The sequence below is a fragment of the Leptonychotes weddellii genome, chromosome 4, assembly GCF_054177405.1.
Source record: "Leptonychotes weddellii isolate Sample4059 chromosome 4, ASM5417740v2, whole genome shotgun sequence".
In the NCBI taxonomy this organism is placed as follows: Eukaryota; Metazoa; Chordata; class Mammalia; order Carnivora; family Phocidae; genus Leptonychotes; species Leptonychotes weddellii.
Window position 1 is genome coordinate 120320681 of NC_138372.1, and position 23312 is coordinate 120343992.

General features: G+C 32.9%; 1 long non-coding RNA gene and 1 pseudogene across 2 annotated transcripts in view; one reads left to right on the forward strand and one right to left on the reverse strand.

The window, feature by feature from the left end:
• Positions 1-13262: 13262 nt before the first annotated feature.
• Positions 13263-14334, reverse strand: LOC115940523 (calcineurin B homologous protein 3 pseudogene; annotated as a pseudogene).
• Positions 14335-20455: 6121 nt separating this feature from the next.
• The window catches only part of LOC145720921 (uncharacterized), a 32644-nt gene continuing 29787 nt past the window's right edge, over positions 20456-23312 (forward strand). For both annotated transcript variants that reach the window (XR_014144244.1, XR_014144243.1), the window contains exon 1: positions 20456-20541. This is a non-coding gene — a long non-coding RNA (uncharacterized LOC145720921). The remainder of the gene's footprint in view (positions 20542-23312) is intronic.

Sequence of the window (23312 nt, forward strand, 5' to 3'; positions counted from 1 at the left end):
CTCTAGGGTCAATATATTATATTTTTAATGTTCACAATTACATTTAGCATTTTATTTTATTTTTAAGTTTTATTATATTTTAGCATTTTAAGGAGATAAGCAAATAGCTCAATCAATGACAACTTAAATCGTCTGAAAAGTTAATTCTATTTTTCAATCTCTGGAGGGAAAATATGAACATATATATGGTTAATTGCTACTAGGGAATTGCTATACACCTAGCCCCTGCAACACACACTTATATCTCAGTTTCTGTGAATCAAGAGTCTAGGCAAATCTTAGCTGGGTTCTCTCCTCAAGTTCTCAAAAGGCTATAATCAAAGGGTCAGCCAGGCTGTGATCCTATCTGGAGGCTTGACAGGGGAAGAATCTGAGTTTCAATTTATTCAGGTTGTTGATGGAATTTATTTTCTTGTAGCTGGATGATTGAAGTTCTAGCTAAGTATAACATGAACCAAGATGACTGCTTACACTCTTTAAAAATAATTTATACTTTTTATGATTGAGTTCTAGTTTCAAAGCATTGTGGTCTGAAAATAGGCAGAGAATGATCCCAATCTTTTGGTACCGGTTGAGACCTGATTTATGACCTAGGATGTGATCTATTCTGGAGAATGTTCCATGGGCACTAGAACAGCTTTAGGTTCACACACACAAAAAAAAAATTGAGAGGAAGGTACAGATATTTCCCATATACCCATTGCCTCCACACATGAATATCCTTCCCCATTATCAACATTCCCCACGAGAGCGGTGCATTTGTTATAATTGATAAACCTACATTGACGTATTATAATCACCCAAAGTCAACAGTTTACATAAGAGTTCACTTGGTGTTTTAAGTTCCGTGGTTTGGGACAAATGTATAATGACATGTATCCATCATTATACTGTTATACAGAGTATTTTCACTGCTCTGAAGATTCTCTGGGCTCTTCCTGTTCATCCTTCCCCCCTTTTGCTCCTTTGTCAAAGATCAGTTTTCTTTACTTATGGGGATTTATTTCTTGGCTCTCTTTTCTGTTCCATTGAACTATTTGTCTATGTTTTACCAATACCAGGCTGTCTTGATTACTGTAGCTTTATAGTAAGTCTTGAAGTCAGGTAGTGTCAGTCCTCCATTTTTGTTCTCCCCACTTCCCAACTTTGTGCTGGCTATTCTGGGTCTTTTGCCTCTCCACATAAACTTTAGAATCTAATCATTGATGTCTACAAAATAACTTGCCGGGATTTTGGTTGAGATTGCACTGAATCTATAGATCAAGTTGGAAAGAACTGATATCTTGAAAATATTGAATCTTCCTATTCAAGAACATGGAATATCTCTCATTTCTTTCGTTCTTTGATTTCTTTCTCCATGGTTTTGTACTTTTCCTCATACAGATCTTATACATTTTTTAAAAATTTATGTCTAAGTATTTCATTTGGAGGGTACTAATGTAAAAAGTATTATGTTTTTAATTTCAAATTCTACTTGTTTTTAGGAAAATGTTGACTTTTGTATATTTTTTATTATTTTTTAACTTTTTTTATTAAATTCAATTAATTAACATATAATGTATTATTGGTTTCAGAGGTACAGGCCTGTGATTCATCAGTCTTATATAATACCCAGTGTGCTCATTACATCATGTGCTCTCCTTAACGTCCATCACCCAGTTACCCCTTCCCTCCACCCCCCTCCCTTCCAGCAATCCTCAGTTTGTTTCCCATGATTAAGAGTCTCTTACAGTTTGTCTCTCTCTCTGGTTTCATCTTCTTTTATTTTTTCTTCTTTTCCCCTATGACCCTCTGTTTTGTTTCTTAAACTCCACATATCAGTGAGATCATATGATAATTGTCTTTCTCTGATTGACTTATTTCGCTTAGCATAATACCCTCTAGTTCCATCCACGTCATTGCAAATGGCAGATTTCATTTTTTGATGGCTGCATAATATTCCTGTGTGTGTGTGTGTGTATGTGTGTGTGTGTGTGTGTGTACCCCACATCTTCTTTATCCATTCATCTGTTGATGAACATCTGGGCTCTTTCCATAGTTTGGCTATTGTGGACATTGCTGCTATAAACATTGGGGTGCAGGTGCCCCTTCGGATCACTACATTTGTATCTTTGGGGTAAATACCCAGTAGTGCAATTGCTGGGTAATAGGGTAGCTCTATTTTCAACTTCTTTAAGAACCTCCATATTGTATTCCAGAGTGGCTGCACCAGCTTGCATTCCCACCAACAGTGTAAGAGGGTTCCCCTTTCTCTGCATCCTTGCCAACATCTATTATGTCCTGACTTCTTAATTTTAGCCATTCTGACTGGTGTGAGGTGGTATCTCACTGTGGTTTTGATTTGTATTTCCCTGATGCTGAGTGATGAGCATTTTTTCATGTTTGACTTTTGTATATTAATCTTGTATCTTGCAATCCTGCTATGATTACTTATTAGTTCTAGGAGCGTTTTTTTTCTTTTTGTCTATTTATTTAGATTTTCTACATAAACTATCATGTCATCTGCAAACAAAGACAGATATATTTCTTCCTAGTATACATTAATCTTTAAAAGCTCAGGGAAATTCTAGAAACAAACAAAATTTGTTACTTATTCATTATTTTCCAAATAGAAATGGCCATGTCACATTAATATCCCATAGGTACATTTTTCATCTTATCCACATAACTTAAAATTAATGACAAATCATACAATACTTTTGCTAAAGTTCTAACTACTTTTGTTTTGTATATGGATCACTTTATTTTACAAGTCTCTTAAATGTTTTCTCATCTTTAGTATTGTACCCTGTGGATTCCTCTTCATCACTATTAAGAAAGTACTAATATTTTAAAACTCAAAATCACATGTCCTGTCATTCTCATTCTGAAGAATGTCAACAGATGTCAACATCTTTTTTTTTTTAAGATTTTTATTTATTTATTTGACAGAGAGACACAGCGAGAGAGGGAACACAAGCAGGGGGAGTGGGAGAGGGAGAAGCAGGCCTCCCGCCAAGCAGGGAGCCCGATGCGGGACTCGATCCCAGGACCCTGGGATCATGACCTGAGCTGAAGGCAGTCGCTCAACCAACTGAGCCACCCAGGTGCCCAGATGTCAACATCTTGAATAGAATGTCTAAAATTCTTAGCATGACATATATGATCCTTCATGACTTATTTTATTCTACCTCTTCAGACTTTATTCTTTTTCTCTTTCCCACCCAGTAAGTGGTAACGGTTAGCTTTCTTCTTTCTCCCCCTTTTTTCCCTTTCTGAGCAGTCAGATACATTACTATGGATATGGGATCTAGTATTCTTCTGTCTTGTGCCTTTGTACATATTTTCCTGAATCCATCGAAATGTTGGTATATTACCAAGCTTCTGGCCAGAATTTCTTAAATAAGTTACTTACATTAGAGTACAAGTGATATACTCTTCCAAGGATATTATCTTCCCAAGCTAGCTCTACCATCATTGATATGAAGTCTCTGGGTATGCTTAGTTTTTATTCAGGGTGATGTTTACTACCTATGATGTTCTAACCTAAGATTGCATCATTTTATTCCTTACGAAATGCATAATTTGCTGATGGACATAAGGCTAGATTCAGTAGTAATAATAAAGTACACTAAGCATTTTTACATTCATTTGCAGAGAATATATAAGTGTATTTACAAAATATTTGCAATACATGGAAAACAATACATTTATATGTTATTTAAATGTAATTATAAAAAATAATTTATTTTAGTAGGATCCTTTTTGTACATTTCATTTGATTCATACGTCATTGAAAAGAATCAGATCTTACAAGGAAGTATAAAGTAAATTCTGGGGAAATTAAAATTATTTTGCCAAGTAATCTCTAGCTATACCTAATATTATCAAAAATGGTGTACTTTCTTATTTTTTTTACATTCACCTTTGTGTATCAATGCCTGAGAGAATGCCTATTGCATAGTAAGCAATACATAAATGTGAATCAAATTCATAAATAAGTGAATAATGAATGAGTCAAGTTTTGAAAAACATAATGTTTCAAGCTTTCTTTTGAGGCTTTTATTCTCCACATCATCAAAGACAAATCCAGCTTTTAGTGATATTCAGCAAATTATATTCTGATTAAGTCTTCACTGATTTAGTTTCTGTTGATTGTAGTCTCTACATTTGAATTATTGCATTCAAATAAACTTGGCCTATTTTTTATGAAGAGGATTTATATTAGAAGTTGTCAATCTAGTCTTTATAAAATCTATGGATATCATTCTCCCTGTTTAAAGTTTCTTCTGGAATAAATATTTATATCAGACTTGGTTAGATTCTGAGACACCATTAGTAAATAAGTGGGAGTTGCTTTTATTTGTTTTAAATATACCACTGTGTTTTTTGTATATGTCAGACAATGTGCTAATTATTCTTTCTTCTTTAAATTCATACAACATCCATAGGAAGAAGAAAATATCTCTTCATGGCTTTGGAAATTGAGGCTTGGAGTTGTTAAATACACAATATATGGTTATAGGTTAATGGATACCAGACAGGATTTGAACCCAGGAAATCTCTCTTTGGAAGTGATGCTTTAAAGTATTACACTATGTTTCCTCCCTCAGGGAAAATACTTTATATTATTTTCCAAAGTAAATATAGACCCTATCATAGTATCTGACACAGATAAGGTGTTCACATAATTTGTTGGAACAGGATGCTTAATCTAAGGTGAAGTCTGTTATAATAGCAAATACCAGGAATACAAACTCATTTTTCATGGTAGGAATGATGTAGAAATTCTGTACTGAAAGACTTCGGATATTCTTTTTTTTTTTTTTTAAAGATTTTATTTATTTATTTGAGAGAGAGAGAATGAGAGAGGCAGAGAGCACATGAGAGGGGGGAGGGTCAGAGGGAGAAGCAGGTTCCCTGCCGAGCAGGGAGCCCCATGCGGGACTCGATCCAGGGACTCCAGGATGATGACCTGAGCAAGACTTCGGATATTCTTTATAGCATCTTATAGATGTATGAAATTCATTTAATTGAAAGGAAAAATGGAATGGGTTTATTATTATGAAATTTTTTAGTCTAATGCTGTCTAGATGGATTATGTGATAATTCAAATTTAAATATATCAAATGTATTTTTTAAAATATATACTGCCATTATTTGGAAAGTAATACAGATCTTTCACCCTGTAAATGGTTTTCAAAGGTTGTGTGTGTGTGTGTGTGTGTGTGTGTGTGTGTGTCTCCTCCAAGGTGAGAAATTCTGCTACCAAATGTCTATTTTTCTAGTATGATTTTTTTCTTTTTAATTAAAAAAATTATTGAAGTAATTAACACATACTGCTATATTAGTTTCAGGTACATAATATAATGACTCAACAATTCTACACATTACTCAGTGCTCATCTGGATAAATGTATTTGTAATCCCCTTTGTCTATTTCATTCACTCTCACACCCACCTCCCTCTGGCAACCACCAGTTTGTTCTCTGTATTTAAGAGTTTGGTTTTTCTTTTTTGTCTCTTTTTTCTTTGTATGTTAATTTTTCTTAAATTCCAAATATTAGTGAAATCATTATAGTATTTGGTTTTCTCTGACTTATTTCACTTAACATTATACCCTCTAGCATGTTGTTGCAAATGGCAAGATCTCATTCTTTTTTATGGCTGAGCAATATGCCATTGTGTGTATATACCATATATTTATCCATTCATCTATGGATAGACAGGGGTTGCTTCAATATCTTGGCTATTTAAATAATGTTGCAATAAACATACAGGTGCATGTATTTTTTGAATTAGTGCTTAAAATTTATTTTTAGTATTAAAATATTTACCATTGCACATTTTACATAATCTATGCCAAATTTACAGGATTCAAATCCTACACATCATCTGTAAAATTTGTATCAGTCATTGACCTCATTTAAAGAAAACAAAAAGCTCTTAAAGGTAATCTAAACATTTTAATGTTCATTTTTACTTACTTTATTTAACAAATTCAATACACATAACGATCTTAAATTACACACTTTTTTCTGTCTAAAAATTATCTCTTCTTTTCAATGAAGTCTTCATTTTTATATTCTATTTGTAACAGTACTAGCATTTTTTTCCACAAATATGTGAAGCTCTTACATTCTCTGTTTTACCTTCTTTCCACAGGTCCATTTCTAACTCAATTATTACAATTATAGGCTTCATTTTGAATGTTCTAATTCCCATTTAAAATATGCCTACAAAGATGTTTGAACTAACATAGACAATTACTCACTCTGCCCCGAGTTTTTTCCAGGACCTGGGATACCAATCTTTAGCCGTTATAAACCTTCAAGTACAGCATTCATAAAATTTATTTTTGAATATATAAATATTTATACATTTATAAAATAAATATATCCTTTTGGTAGTATGAAAATTTGCTCCAGATTTGTACATATTTCAAATATTTGTCCTGGTAACACCATATATCTTTTTAGATCACACAATTATTTTATATGAGGGACTAAAAACGCTCAAGTTTTAAATAAAGAGGAGGATATTGGACCTTACTACTGAAGATATAAATAGTAACCTGTCCATAAAAGATAATTCTGCTTAAACACAGTCAACAACTACAATTAATCTCAGAAGGCATTTATAAAAATAATTATTTAAAATGAAACTTCAAGTAACTACTACTCCCCAGTACCTGCTTTATAACTTTCTTTTTCTTATTTAAATTTTCCTTTCTTTGTCCTCATCATGGTAGCTTATACATTAATTTTTTAAAGTTAAGAGAAATGTAAGTTTTATCTGTCTTAGGTCAACAGTTCCATCAAAAAGTAGTCCAAGAAGTAAAAAGCACAAAGCTACTTTTATTAGAAACAAAAGTACTTAAATCATGTAAAAAGCATAGGAACAAATAAAAAGAATAAAGTACTGATATATGTTAACAGGTGTGAACCTATTAAACATTATGCTGAGTGAAAGAAATCAGCCATGAAAAAACACATATTGTATGATTACTTTTATGTGAAATGTCTAGAAAAGGCAAATCTATAGACACAATACAGATTATTGGTTTCCCAATGCTAAGGGTGGCAATGGGATGTGGCTGTAAATGAGCACAAAGTTTCTTTTTAGGGTGATGGATATGTTTCTAAAATTAGATCATAGTATAGTTGTACAATTCTATAAATATATTAAAATTCAGTGAACTGTACATTTAAGGTAGATCAGTTGTGATATATTAATTTATCTCAGTAAAAGGTATATCATACCCCCTTCTCCCCCCTCCAAAAAAAAATTGTTGAACAAAGGCATTAGCCAAAAAGACTAGGACTTGGATATCATTTTCTCTAACCATAGCCCTTCTCCTTGATTCCTGCTTGATCATATTCTCAACTGGAAATGGTGACATTGAAATTATAGGTGAACACCTTGAAGCTATTGAGTAAAGAGATTGAATCTCAAAGGTTTTAAGGTGAAACCCAATATATAATATAAAAAGTTAACTATCTGATGTTCTTGGAAAGTACAAAACTATTTTTAAATTATTGCACTTGTCTCTTTTTCTATTGATGAAAAAAGCTTTAAAATTTTATTGTCCTCAGCATCAATATGATAGTTGTGTTTTCTTATCTGTTGCCTGCAGAAAGCTCAGGATATAAGGGTAAATAGATGTGCTGATAGTGCATGATACTGTACAAAGATTGCATTCTACTACTTAGTTTGTGAAAATTCATTTAGTTTGTGAAAATTCATATCCTAGTTTGCCCAGGGAGGTAAGGTTAGTATAAACTTAGTGAATTGGTGAACGGATGATGGAATGGACCAGTGAGTGGCCAATGCAGCCTATGAAGTTGTGAAGGTAGCTAAGATAATGTTTTTGAAAGACTTTTAATTTCTCAAACCAGGTGTCCTATGAATACAGAGTACTGGATCTGATTGTACAATAATTCAATTCTATAGTGAGTTCACCAAAGTGGGGTGAATTATCTCTTTCCGAAATGCAAAGTTTCCAGCAAACTAATGTACTGGAAGTGATTATTTACCAAACGTCATTCTGATCCTTTGAAGTTAATCCAATTCACATGGTTAAAATGTGTATAACTAGTGACTATTTACATTGGGTAATACCATCTTTTCATGTTAAATTTATATTTAAAATATTTGTGTTAGTGGATTTTGGTAGCTGCTGTTTTACAACCACTGAACGTATGCATAGTAAAAAATGAAAAATGTTAATAATTAGGTAAGCTTTATCTCTTAATACTTTTGAAATGAAATTTTACACGAGATTTTAAAAGTTAATAATTGCTATTCTGGCAGAAATAAGAGAAATAGAAAAACATAAAAATGAAAAAGATCTTCCATGGAAAATATCTGGTTACTTGTTCCTCTATAAAATTTGCTAGTTGGGAGTGTCGTTGTGTTAATGGAGAGAGCAATTTTAAGCTGTAATCAGGATTAAGCCTCCATAAGAGTCTTCATTTTTCTTTTCCATTTGATGACAATTTTCTGTAATTAATATCAGTCCTCTTTTACATACACCAATTGCCTTGATATTACAAATAGAACACTGTGCTGTAGCTTTAGGTAAGGAGTAAATTAAGAACAGATGAATTCTTAATAACAGTCCTCTCTCACAAAATGCTCATGATTATAAAATAATATAAGTAAATAATTGCTGAGGATGTGAAAATATACAGGAGTAAACTCATCTTAAAATGTTTGAGTTTTCTGAAATTCCATTAATTTAAGTTCATCTGGGCCTGTGCATTTGCATGGGAATGCCCAAGAACCTAAAAAATGTATTGCAGTATAGAAGAATTAAGCACTTGTCCATTTACAGATGAATATATATATAAATATATATGTATCTTTTAATATTAGAAATGAGTTTAAAAATAAGCATTCAAAATCAACTGAATTTTAATTTTTAAATGGGTTATTAGTCATGAACATGTAAAATTACCTCTATTTTATACAAGTACAATGAACTACACAGTCAATAGGAAGTTTTGAGGGGTTTTTTTGTTTGTTACAGGAAGCCAAAAAAATGAAACATATATCAAAATATTGCTAGTGGTTTTGTCATATCAGAACATTTTTTAAAAATGTATATTCACTCATATTGATTTCTTTTTTTCTTATTCATTAACATTTTCTATTTCTGTATAATATATATTTTTTTCTATGCATTTAAAATAAATATATTCAAAATAAAACTTTGGGCATCATTCATATTTTGAGAATTTACTTCGACAATTTTTATAGGCACAAAAGAATAGAAATACGAGTTTTAAATTAAACAACTATTTTTTATCTCAAATCAAATAATTAATGATTCTAAAGTCTTTGAATGGATCTAAATGGTTTTTCATACTGGAAAACATAAGCCTAGCCTTTAGTGAATAAATGGAATTAAAGTTATTAACAAATTAACTATAACTAAAATAAAACAAAATGATGCAAACAAAAGGATGAGTGATATAAATATGAAAAAATTATATAATTCTAATTAACAGCCAGAATATGAATATCCTGTCTCTCAATTTTCTTTCAGTTTAAGGGGGATATTAACCCTGATCATTGACCCAGTCAACATACTCATTACTAAAAAAGTTATAAATTAGGGCAATAACTTTGCAATTCAAACAAGTACCTCTTGGAACTACAGAATGGAGTAATAAAATTCATAATGGGGGTGAGGGTCTTCCAGAAAATTCAACTTTTCCTATTGCATGTTAATATGAAATAAAGCTATTTCTTTTAGAAAAGAAAAAAGATCACTTTTAAAAAAGAAGTCTTCATTTAAAAACAAAATCTTCCCTCCATACAGACAGTAACTTCATTGCTTTCACACTTAAAATTTAATGATCCCTAAAACATGGTTTATTATTATGTTCATTAAATAAGAATGATCACCATAGGAACAAAAGTGTGACCAGGTTACTTCATCACCATTCCCAAATAAATGTTACCTGTATAGTAACATATCTTTAGAAAACGAACATTCACATGACCACAACTAAATCTTTTATTAACTGAAGTTATAAAATCCTTTTGGAAGTGACAATGATGATTCATTAGTTAAATATCTTTTTTTTAAATTTATTTTATGCTGCCATCTGGTCTTGAGCAAAACTTGCAAAGACTATACTTTAAAATTTTGTTTTACCAACATTGTGAAAACCCTGCCAAGCTTTTTGTTTAAAGTATAAAGTGATTGTAAGTTTTCATTTTTAGAATTCCTGAGAGACTACAAAAGGGAAAAAAAAAATCTAAACCTTTTAAGCTTATAAAAAGTTAAAAGTTAGGCAGGACTTATATTTAGAGCAGACTCAGTTGAACAGTTTCAGGTTACTGCATGAGCTTAGTAGAATAACAAAATATTGCTACTGCAGAAATAAGTTACTCTGTCACTTGGGACCACCAGGAGAATCTACTTACATTTGAAAGAATTTCAAGGAAACAAAACCCAGAGTTGAAGCACAAACTGAACAAAATAAATAAATAAATAAATTGCTTCATGAAAAGGAAAGAAATAGGTGAGAGGAAATAATTTAACTACTCTGTTTTTATAATAAATATATACATGAAATGAAATATTTGTATAAAGTTCACAAAATGTTTTTGTTTTTTTCAGTTCAAATAAAGCCTATTTTAAGCAGAGAGACACATAGTATGGAATGAGCTAAATACTGGAGTTGAATTCCAACACCTTTAAAAAAAAATTAGGTGGTATTTGGTAAGCTTTTAAAAGCATCAAGTGTACTCATTATTAGATGCAATGTTTTGTTGAATAAATATTAAACCTGCTGTATAAATCAAGTATGAATAAAATGCTTGTACTTTCAGTTATACATTACCCTTTAAAAATAATTTCAAAGCACAACATTTAAATTTTAAGGCTTTGCATTTAAAGTTCTGAAGTAGAACCAAAGATCATAAAGGTCGCATGTCTAACTTATTAATTTCTCAGTTTTTTTAAGAATCAAAGTGCACTTCCAGTGACCATAAGCTTTATTACTGAGTAAATGCTGTTTCAGTTTTGTGTACTGATACACTCATGTTTTGTGAAAGAAATATTTACAATTCTGTTTTCATATATTTATGGAGGAAGATTTCTGAGTTAAGGGCAAACATTTCAAATTGGAGTTAATAAAGGTATTTGAGTTATCATTCATGCGCAGGCATGCATATTTTATCTTAACATTATTACTTCTCTTTTGAGATAGCATTTTGACATTTGCATTCTGTTCTGTAACCATATTTTCAATAATCATTTTAGAGAATATTTCCAAGTTTAACCAGTTTCAATATCCACAATTAGTCCTTTAATATGATGGATTTTCCATTCATTAGTTCTTTATTTTCTTACTATGTCAATTGAATAAATGTGTTGGTTTGCTAGGACTGCTGTAACAAAGTACCACAAACTGGGTGTCTTAAAGAACAGAAATGTATTGCTTTATAGTTCTGGAGGATAGGAGTTTGAGATTAAGGTGCTGGCTGGGTTGGTTTCTTCTGAGAGCTGTGAAGGATTGGTTTTGTATCTTTCTCCCAACTTCTGGTTATCTGCTGACACTCTGGTATTCTTTGGTTTCTGATGTATTGCTCCAATCTATGCCCTCATTTTCATATGGTGTTCTCCCTGTATGTGTGTTTTGTGTCCAAATTTCCCCTTTTCATAAGGACCTCAGTCATATCCGGATTAGGAGTCTGCACTACTCCACTATGACCTTGTCTTAATTAACTATACCTGTGATGATCCCATTTCTAAATAAGATCACATTCTCAGGTACTGGAGGTTAAGACTTTGACATATAATGAGGATGATGCAATTCATATTCATATATGGTAAGTATACTTTTAATAAAAAAAAGAACTATTGGTAGAATAGTATGGGTAATATGGCCTTTCTAGTCCTTTCCCAGCTGAGAATGATTTTTAGTTCTTTCATATACAAAAAATAATTTTTCTGGTTATAAAATTTTTGAATCAGCCTTTGGGCAAGAAAACATTAGGAAGATATTCCCATAATGATCTGGTTTTTAAGCCAGACTGGTTGTATTCACTTTGTGGACATTTTTTTTCTTGCCCATATATTTGAAGACTTTTTTTCTTTATCATAGATATTATTTTTTAAATAAATTACCTGCCGAATAGTAAACCAATTTAATCTCCAAAATCTGATGGCATTAGTTAGGATGTTGGTTTTGCTATTGAGACAAATAGCCATAGTTCACAAGAGCTTAAGCATTATGAAAGTTTACTGCTCATTTATTTTATTTGATTTTATTCATGTAGAAGTTTCTCTGTTTTTAAGGCTTTTCTCCATGAAGTCATTGGAAGCCCAGACTTAATCTACCTTGTTGCTAATCACCCTCAATATCTAGCTTCCATTTTTCTGGTCTGAAAAGCTTATTCCAGTTTTTGCCATTTTATCCCCATTCCGACTACAGAAAGAAGAAATAGAAAGACATGGTTATTCATGTTAAGGGCATTGACTAGAAACTGTACATGTAACTTCTGCCCATATGCTATGAAACAGAAGTTTAGACACATAACCACACTTAGCTGTAGATAATCTTGAGAAATATAGTCTCTCTATGGGGAGCCATTTGCTCAACTAACATTTTTTTCAATTGATATAGAAGAAAATGCTTAAGTATTAGGGGCAAATAGTAGGCTTTGCTACAGTCTACACTTTACTGCTCTTTTTTTTTTTTTTAAAGATTTTATTTATTTATTCATGAGAGACAAAGAGAGAGAGAGGCAGAGGGAGAAGCAGGCTCCCAAGGAGCAGGGAGCCTGATGCGGGACTCGATCCCAGGACCCCGGGATCATGACCTGAGCCGAAGGCAGACGTTTAACCATCTGAGCCACCCAGGCGCCCCTACACTTTACTGCTCTTAAATATCCATTTGCAACCTTTTTTTCATGCGCTGAATACACTTGCGTCTCTCACAGGGAGTCAACCTCAATGTTCTATCCAGTTACTGTATCCTACTCAAAGTCTAGAATCTCTGGAAAATATGCAGTCCAACCTGTTAGGTCTGAATTTGGTTTATCATGGGCCAAGAACCTCTAAACTAAAAGAAAAATTATCTGTCTCCCTCCCCCCCCTTCCCCACCTCCAACAAACAAACCCAATATGTAATAAAACAAGAACATATCAACAAGAAAACTTTCAGAGCTGTAGCAAAAAGATGCCTAATGGGCCTCAGCTGCTCCATGCATCTGGGGAGGCTGCCCTTGGGCAAAGTACAATTTTTCTGTTGGGGAGGTGGTGGGTCAGTCACGAAGAGCAATGGTTTCCGTGTTAATGTAGCAGATGTGCATCTTGTTTTTGATGTCTATCCACTTCAAGATCTTCAGGAAGTCATTGAAGGTGACTCCTTCTTACACTTGATCATGCTCCATCCACCCCATGCAGATGCTGTCCACCACCACCATGGCCCTATCTGCAATGCAGTGAGCAGAATCCTTCTCCTTGTGGCAATTTCTCAAGATCTCTTTGGCCACATTTTCATATTATTCTGGGGTGATGTGGACATTGCATACGTGTAAAACAGAAATCTCAGCTTTTCTTTCTAGCATTGCTATACCTGCTCTTTCTCCTTGGTTGTATGGACAGGTCAGAGTATGACATGATGGGTCAGAAGTGCTCAAAGTTGATCTTGTGAGCCAGGCAGATAGACCTTTTGCCAAGGTTCCTGTTGCTCAAGAAGTCATGGTGGATTTTGGATAGAATCTGATTGAGTTCCAGGTCAGGGACTTTGTTGAGGTCCTCTTCAGGAATAGTGGGCTGGTCTCCACTTAGCTACTTAAACCTCCACTTGAGCCACTGGATCTGGTCTAGTGAGAAACCCGTATTGCCCACAAGCTCACTCACTTCCTCAGACTCAGAGAAGGCAGCAACCATGGTGCCATATGGAGGGGACCGTGAGGAATGCATTGCTTACAGGGCCTGGGATGGCATTGGCTCTGCAGAAGCTGGTCAGACCTTGGACCCAACATGGTGTGGACATCAGGGCCAGATCTGAGCTCAGGTCAAGCAGTTTAAGCAAGAAAAATATGTTATCCAAATCAGAAAGGAAAAAATAAAATGGTCACTATTTGCAGATGAGATGATATCTCATATATGAAGCCCTAAAGATTCTACCATAAAACTAATAAAACTGTTAGAACTAATAAACAAATTCAGTAAAGTTGTAGGATGCAAAATCAATATAAAAATATGTTGTGCTTCTGTAATACTAATAATGAACTATGAGAAAGATAAATTAAAAAAAAAACAATTTGGTTTACAATTGTATCAAAAAGTATAAAAGACCTAGGAACAAACTTAACCAAGGAGGCAAAAACCTGTGCACTGAAAACTCTGAGACACTGATCGAAGACATTGAAGAAGACACAAATCAATGGAAAGATATTATATGTTCATGGATTAGAGGGATTAATATTATTAAAATATCTATACTACCCAAAGTGATCTACAGATTTAGTATAATCTGTTTCAAAATTCTAAGGGCATTTCTTTTATAGAAATAAAACAAACAATCCTAAAAATTGTATGAAACCACAAAAGACCCTATAAAGTCAAAGCAATCTTGAAAAAGAACAAAGCTGAAGCATCACACTTCCAATTTCAAACTACACTAAAATGCTATAGTGATCAAAACAGTATGGTATTGGAATAAAAACAGACATGGAGATCAATGGAAAAGAATAGAAAGCCAAGAGATAAACCCACTTATGTGTGGTCAATTAATTTAGAGTAAATGAGCCAAGAACATACAATGGGGAAAGGAAAGTCTCTTCAACAAATGGTGCTGGGAAATTGGACAGCCAGCCATAGGCAAAACAATGAAATGGAATTACCATCTTATGCCATACACAAAAATTACCTGGAGATGGATTAAAGACTCGAACATAAGACCTGAAACCACAAAACTTCTATAAGAAAACATAGATGGTAATCTCCTTGAAATCAGACTTTGCAATGATTTTTTGGATTTGTTATCAAAAGCAAGACAACAAAAGCAAAAATAAACAAGTGGGACTACACCAAACTGAAAAGCCTCTGCATGGCAAAGGAAATCAACAAAATAAAAGGCAACATAATGAATGGGAGAAAATATTTACAAATCATCTATCTGATATGGGATTAATATTTAAAATATGTAATGAACCCATACAACTCAATAGCAAAAAAAGAAAAACCCCAATCTGATTAAAAAATGTGCAGAGAATTTGAATAGACATTTTTCCAAAGAAGACATACAGATGGCTAACAGATACAGGAAAAGGTACCCAGCCTCACTAATCATCAGGGAAATGTAAATCATAAGCACAATGAGATGCCATCTCATACCTGTTAGGATGGCTATTATCAAAAAGGCAAGAAATAACAGTGTTAGTGAGAATGTGGAGAAAAGGGAACCCTTATTCATTGTTGGTAAGAATGTAAATTGGTGCAGCCACTATGGAAAACAGTATGGAGTTTTCTCAAAAAATTAGAACTATCATATGACCCAGCAATTCTGCTTCTATTTTTTTATCCAAAAGAAATGAAAACTCTAACTCAAAAAGATATATGCACCCCATGTTCATTTCAGCATCATTTACAAGAGTCAAGAGATGGAAGCAACCGAAATGTCTATTGATGGATGAATGGATAAAGAGAATGTGACATAAATAATGGAATATTATTCAGCCATAAAAAAGAAGGAAGTCTTGTCATTTGGGACAACATAGATGACACTTGAGGGCATTATGCCAAGTGAAATAACTAAGACAGAGAAAGACAAATACCATACGATCTCACATATATGTGTAATCTAACACAAACTAATTAGAAAAAAACACACAAAGTTACAGATATAGAGAACAGGTTGGTGTTTGCCAGAGGCAGGAGGTGGAAGGTAAGCAAAATGAGAGAAGGTGGTCAAAGGTACAACTTTCCAGTTATAAAATCAATGAGTCCTGTGGATGTAATGTACAGCATGGTGACTGTAGCTAATAATACTGTACTGTATATTTGAAAGTTACTGAGAGAAATAGATCTTAAAAGTTCTCATCATAAGAAAGAAATTTGCAACTTTGTGTGATGATGAATTTTAACAAGACTCATTGTGGTGATTATTTCACAATATGTACATATACCAAATCATTGGTTATATATCAAGTACATCTCAGTAAAAAATATTTGGGATTGTACAATGGGGCAATAAACAAACCCCGAAAACCTCAGTAGCTTAGCCACATAAGTTTTTTTCTCTCTTAGAAAGTCCAATACAGGTAGCCTCAGGCTTTCCTCCAGAGACACAGATTTGTAGATCCAAATTCATTTAATCTTGTGGGGCTTCCATCTTCAACACATGGCCTCTGAGGTCACTGTGGAACAACAATAACAAAAACCCTAAAAGCTTCGCATTCATAATACCGAAGAATGGGAACATGTGAGTCTCCTTTTTTAACATTGTGGTAAGTCATTACTTCTGCAAAGAATTTCAGAAATCAGAGATAAATTATGTGAAAGTAGAGACCCAGGTATATGATCGCTGTTCAATATGATCGCTGTTCAAAGGTAAATTCACCATTTCCCCCACAACATAGAATCTGGATGGTGTGACCTACTGAACCAGTCTCAATGATGACCCCATTTGTCAGGTTGACAATTCAGTTGATTAAATCAAGATCCCAAATTTATATGACAGGATATAGAGAATACATTTTATGATGGTGAAGAGATAAAGAGCTTATAATCACAAATACCAGTCAAAAAGTTATTTGATAGTTTTATTTAAGTGATAATAATTTTAAGGAAATATAAGAAATAGAAGCAGATTACAAATGGAGTAGAAAGGTATTCTTATTTTGAAACTTAGAAATAATTCACCCTTAAAAGGAAGATCTAAAAAACACTATTTTGGAATTAGACTTTTATAGATTTTTATTTATAGATACTGTTCTCCCTAAGAATGGAGACCTCTGTAGATTTTTGTTTATAAATCATTTTGCTTCTACCATCCTTTTAATATTTTATGGCAGCATGGTTAGGCTTCATCTCCTGAGAAAAGCAGAACAGTATAAAACCTAAGAGTACTGACTCTCCACCCACATTCTGGATGAATAGAAAAATGGAGGTGGAAAATCAGCAAATTTGGAAGTCTGTTTTTTTTGAAATTGTTTTGCCTCAAAGTGAGACCAACCCTGCTACTAATTTCTCTGCCTTCTAAATTGATATATGGCATCGATCCTCACAAGGTTATAATATATCAGCAGCAGTTTATGAAAAGATGATAGAATCTCTCTTTCAGAATATTCATGTCCTTTTATTTACTCATTGCACAAGACATTCTTCATGTATTACTTTATTAGATGAACTTTAATCTGCTAGGTAATGAATAGCATTCCCTTCCATGGAATCCTGATCAGATACGTTGGGAAGATTAAATCTCTCACTGCGTATGGATTGGGAATTAGTCACAGTCATTTGAATATTTAAAATGTGTAAAATAAGTAGGGATTGGATTAACACTTCTTTATTCATTTATTTATAAATCATACATTTATTGAGCACTTATTCTGTGCCGGGCAGTTTGGTAGATGATGAACAGAAGAAGCAGTACTTGTGCTCTCAAAGAGCTTGCAGTTTATTAGAAAAATCATGATTAAAAAGTTTCAGAATAATGGAATCAACATTAATACAGAAATACCATACTGTAGGGATGGATACTTAAATGAGAGAACACTTACTTCTGCCCTGGAGAAGAAGAGCTCAGAAAAATAGTACAGGGAAGAAACGATACAGTATATAATTTAAAATGCCAAATTAAAAGTTAGTTTAATTATGTGGGTTTATACTCTAGAATATGAGAAGTAGAAATAAAATAGATTTATAAACCAAAGATAATATTAAAATATCCCAAATCAAAGGGAATAAAAATAGTCTAAAAATTGCTATTGTGAGAATGCCTGAATCATGGTCCTGAATTTAACTAAATAAGAAAATGTGTTTAATTTGAAGGGCCAATCTGTGCAAGTTTATGCGTTTACATTTTGACATTATAGAAAGCTGGTTCATAGTGAGGAAAATGGGCAAACATTTTTTTGATGTTATTCCACAGGCCTTTGTTCTTCTATCAATTTTGTTAAGATATCAGCATTTAGTCTTATTTTTCTCCTTTAAATAAGTTAATTTCCCCCCTTTTAGTTGTTCTTTTTTTCTTTCTTTATTTTTTTATTATTATGTTATATTAATCACCATACATTACATCATTAGTTTTTGATGTAGTGTTCCATGATTCATTGTTTGCGTATAACACCCAGTGCTCCAGGCAGAACGTGCCCTCTTTAATACCCATCACCAGGCTAACCCATCCCCCATCCCCCACCCCTCTAGAAACCTCAGTTTGTTTCACAGAATATTTTCTATTTGATTTATTTATAGAATGTTTAGTATGTTAGAGTTAAATACAATGTTATTTATTTATCTTGTTTTAATATTATAGAGATTCTTGATTATGTAGGTTGACATCATAAATAGTATTGTAAATTTTTTGATATTATTTATTTCCATAAAATTTCTGTCTTTTCTCTCTTTTCATTCTAAGATTCCAAATACACGCATGTTAGACATTTTCACAATACAAAGCCATATATTATATTGTTTATATTGTTTGGCCTATTTTCCATCATTTTGCCTTTCTGTGCTTCTGTCCATTATTTTCTAGTCCACTGATATTTTCTTCAGCTGTGTCTAATATGTTTTAAAGCCCATCTATGGAATCGACTGTGATGCTCCTTTCAGCATCTAAAAATTTGTTGAAATCTCTTTGTTCACTGACAAAATAGATCCTGTACTCTTTATGTAAGTTTTACTTCAATAAAAAATTTTATTAAAACTTAAGCCCTATGATATCTCATTTCCTTATGAAAAAAATTTCATTCATCACTGAAATAAATGGCAGTGTAAGACTTTGAAATTATATTTTCATAGGTAACTTGGTGGATTTTGTTGTAATAATATAGACAGCTTTTCTGGAATTCATTAGCATTTCTCAACTTTCCATTGTCATTATTTCAATAATCAGAAGTTTTATTTTTAACCTCCAAAGTTACATTGGACATTGTTGAATAAAATGTAACATCCTTTGCATTCTGTTTGTATGTTTGGTACCTGATATGTAAAATGTTCTTAGTAAATTTTAATGTTATCTGATAGTATAATATTGAAAAGTACTATTTTGTGTATTAAATTTGAAAGCTTAATAATGTAGATAAGCAACATTTCATATTTTTAAAATAATAACTTGAATGGATATGTCTCATTTATTTTTAGGATCTGTGCATATACATATATACGTGCTTATATGCATACATAATATCTATATAATGAAGATGTATAACGTTAACAGCAAATAGGATCCATAGGATAACTTTTTTCTTTCTGTCCTCTTAGTAAGGAGAATTTGCTATCACGTGATTTATGCACTGTTGCTCTGATCCAATCTAACGCTTTCCTACCATTTTATCATATGTATTTATTTCAACAAGTTTTCAATTTGAATAGTATGTTTGAGAAGCCAAAGTATGAAGAAAATAAAATTTAGCAAGCATTGATTTAAAACAAAATGTATTATTTTACATTCCAATTCCCATTCCAATTCTATATAGTGATAGTAAGATAAAATCTAATTAAATTTGAAATCATATTCTCCTTCATTTACCATATTTTGTAACCATGGCACTTATTAGTCTGATGTATTTAGTCTGTATTGGTCCAAAACTTCAGGAATTCCCTCTGAAAGGAAATTCAGAACTGAACATGTTGCTAATTAAAACAAAACAAAACAGTTCTGAAAAATAATTTTTTGTGCCTCATTATTTCTTAGATGTTATAGAAAAATAAGTTACTTCTCTTCCTACTGCAGAGAGCTTACAATATGATTATGGAAATAAGACTAAGAGTGACAATAAGGTCAAAAAACTAGTTCCAATAGGATTAGAATCTAATCAGTTTCATTGTGTTTTAATTGTACTTCTATATTGGGAGAGCAAAATAGTAATACCAAGTCATATATTATAAGTATTAAATATGTCTGTGAAGAAGTTCTGGGATTTAAACATAGACCTTGCATTTCAAAAGGCAGTGAGGAATTTATAATCTCTGAAATCATATAAATCATAAAGATAAGACTGGAAGGGGACAGAAAGTGGAAGATAAATAAATAGTCTAGTTTTCTCATAGTTTATAATCAGTACTCATTTTATGATCAAGTATCAAAGTGATAAAAGTATAAAAATGAGAATGATTATTTAAAGATATAAAGGTAGATACTAAATAAAATAATAGAGTTGAAATCATCAAATGGGTATTTTGCTCACTTCTCTTTCTTGATACTTACAAGGAAAACTCTCTCCTTCCCAAGACCAAGCTTATGGCCAAAAGGATGTCAACAGAAATGACTGCTGTCACTTCCGGGCTGACATATTGAGTTCCTGATGAAGACTCTTCCATGATTTCATTTCCTGCAGAATGGACCATAGAGCATTGTGTTGAGAGGTAGGCGTCATGAGACTGAAGCAGCCTGGGATTCTGAGTTGCCACATAGTGAACAGCTGCTTTGGAGAGATACCCAAACTGTAGGGAACTTTGAACAAGAGATAAACTTTGTTGTGATGAGTCACTGCAAGGTTGTGTTCTTCTATACCATAATATAACCTAATCTTTTCTGATTGACACAAAATAAGCAGTGGTTGGGGCCGAGTAGAAGAAATCTATTGAGCCTGTTGAAGATTTAGATAACTAAGTACATTGCTAGAAGTAATAGTCATAAGGAAGACCCCTAGAAAATGTATTAACGTTCCATATTGTCAGGAAAACAACACAAACTTCCATAAAAGAAAACAAGCATTGCTTATATAGTGAAATATTAAAAAGAAGCAATGGGAAAAAATAAATAATATAATTAACCAAGCATATATATCATTTAAATAAATGTATATGGGCTTACTCAACCATTTAAAATAAAAGACTCTCTATTAGAAGAAAGAACAAAATCTAATAATAGATTGTATACAAAATATGCACATTACAAAATAACCCAGAAAAGCCAAATATAAAAAAGATAAAGTCATTCCAGGAATATGCAAATGAACAAAACCCAAAAGGTCAGGTTAGTAATTTAAAATCAAAAGAACTTAAATTTGGGCAAAATAATTAAATGAAAAAAATAACAAATAATATAATTTATAATGAAGATTAAGTGAAGATTATAATGAAGATTAAAGATTATAATGAAGATTACATTCACAAAGTAATATAGTCATGGAACCCTAGAGTCATCAGGAAACCCAAGGAAAAATAGAAACACGTTTATAACAGAAAAGTTAAGTTTTTCTTTTTCTTTTGTTAATTGATAAAACAAAAATAAATATGCATACAATCTAAATAATATTATCAATATGTAGTATAATTTTTAAGTTTTTGTACACTGATAATAAAAAATACTCCTCTTAAAAATGCCAAAATTTGGCCATGCATAATATTACAAAACACTTAAATCAGCTTTGAAAAGCCAAACTAATGAAGCCTACACCCTTTGATTTAACTTAAGAAAACACAAATTAGGGGCGCCTGGGTGGCTCAGTCGTTAAGCGTCTGCCTTCGGCTCAGGTCATGATCCCAGGGTCCTGGGATCGAGCCCCACATCGGGCTCCCTGCTCTGTGGGAAGCCTGCTTCTCCCTCTCCCACTCCCCCTGCTTGTGTTCCTGCTCTCGCTATGACTCTATCTGTCAAATAAATAAATAAAATCTTTAAAAAAAAAAAAAGAAAACACAAATTATATAGGAAGATATGAAAAGTAATAATGTGCAAACCAAAAAGCTATATATACATATACATTTAGCAATTTTGAGATGCAAGTGTCATAAAAATTAACCCATTTCAAGTATACAATTTCAATGCTTTTTAGTAACCTTATCGACTGATATAATAACTACTATAAATTAGTTTGAGAACATTTTTATATCTCCCCAAAAAAGATTCATGCCCACTTATAATCCATCCTCATTCCCATCCCCATGCCTGTCTCCAGTCCTGGTATCCACTAATCTACTTTTTGTCTCTATGAAATTATCTTTGTTGGACATTTTATATAAAAGGAACCATACAATATGTAGTCTCTTGTGTCTAATTTCTTACACTTAGAGCAATGTTTGCTGAAGTTAATCCATATTGTAGTATGGCTTGTAGTTCTTTCCTTTTTATTGCAGAGTGGTATTCTATTAGACAGATATACCACATTTTGTCTATCAATTGATGGACATTTAGGTTGTTTTCACTTTTTGACTATTATGAATAATGCTGCTGTGAACATTCATGCACAAATCTTTGTGTGGGGTTATGTTTTTATATATCCTAGGAGTACCGGGTCCTATGGTTATTTATGTTTAACTTTTTTTGAGAAACTGCCAAACTGTTTCCAAAGTGGCCATACTATCTTACATTCTCCCAGAAATGTATGAAATGTTTTATCTCTCCACATTGTCTCCAGTGTTTGTTATTATTAGTCCTATTTCTGAAAGCTCATCTAGTTGGTAAGAAATAGTACCTCATTGTAGTTTTAATTTACATTTCTTGGGTTATCATCTTGTCATGTACTTATTAGTTCTGATGTGCGCTTTTGTTCAACACCACCAAGCATTTAATCCTGATATTATCTACCTGGAGATAGCATCAGATGCCACAGGTTAAGGGCTCAGTCTGATAAGTCAGCCCCCTGCCCCCACTTCAGAGGTCAAATGCAAGTCTGGGTTGTCACCTGTGCTCCTGACCAACCAGCTGTAGATAGGATGTTCCCCTCCTCAGGTTCTAATTTGCTAGAGCCGCTCACAGAACTCAGAGAAATATTTTACTTACTAGATTACTGGTTTGTAAAGAGATGTAATTTAGGAACAGCTAGATGAAAGAGATGCATAGAATAAGTTACAGTAAAAGGGTTGAAAGAGGACTTCTGCTGCCTCCATTGGGTTGTTCTTTCCAGCTGGACTCTTGGCTTAGGCGGAAGTCCCTGAGGGCAAAGCATCCCTGGATGGGAACAAAACTACCCCTCAAGCAATAAGGACTGCCCTGAGCCAGCAAGATTTGCCCCTGACTGACTCCATGACAGTGATCAATTTGACCTTTTCTTTTTTTTTTTAAATTTTATTATGTTATGTTAGTCACCATACAATACATCATTAGTTTTTGATGTAGTGATCCACGATCGATTGTTTTTGTATAACACCCAGTGCTCCATGCAGTATGTGTCCTCCTTAATACCCATCACCGG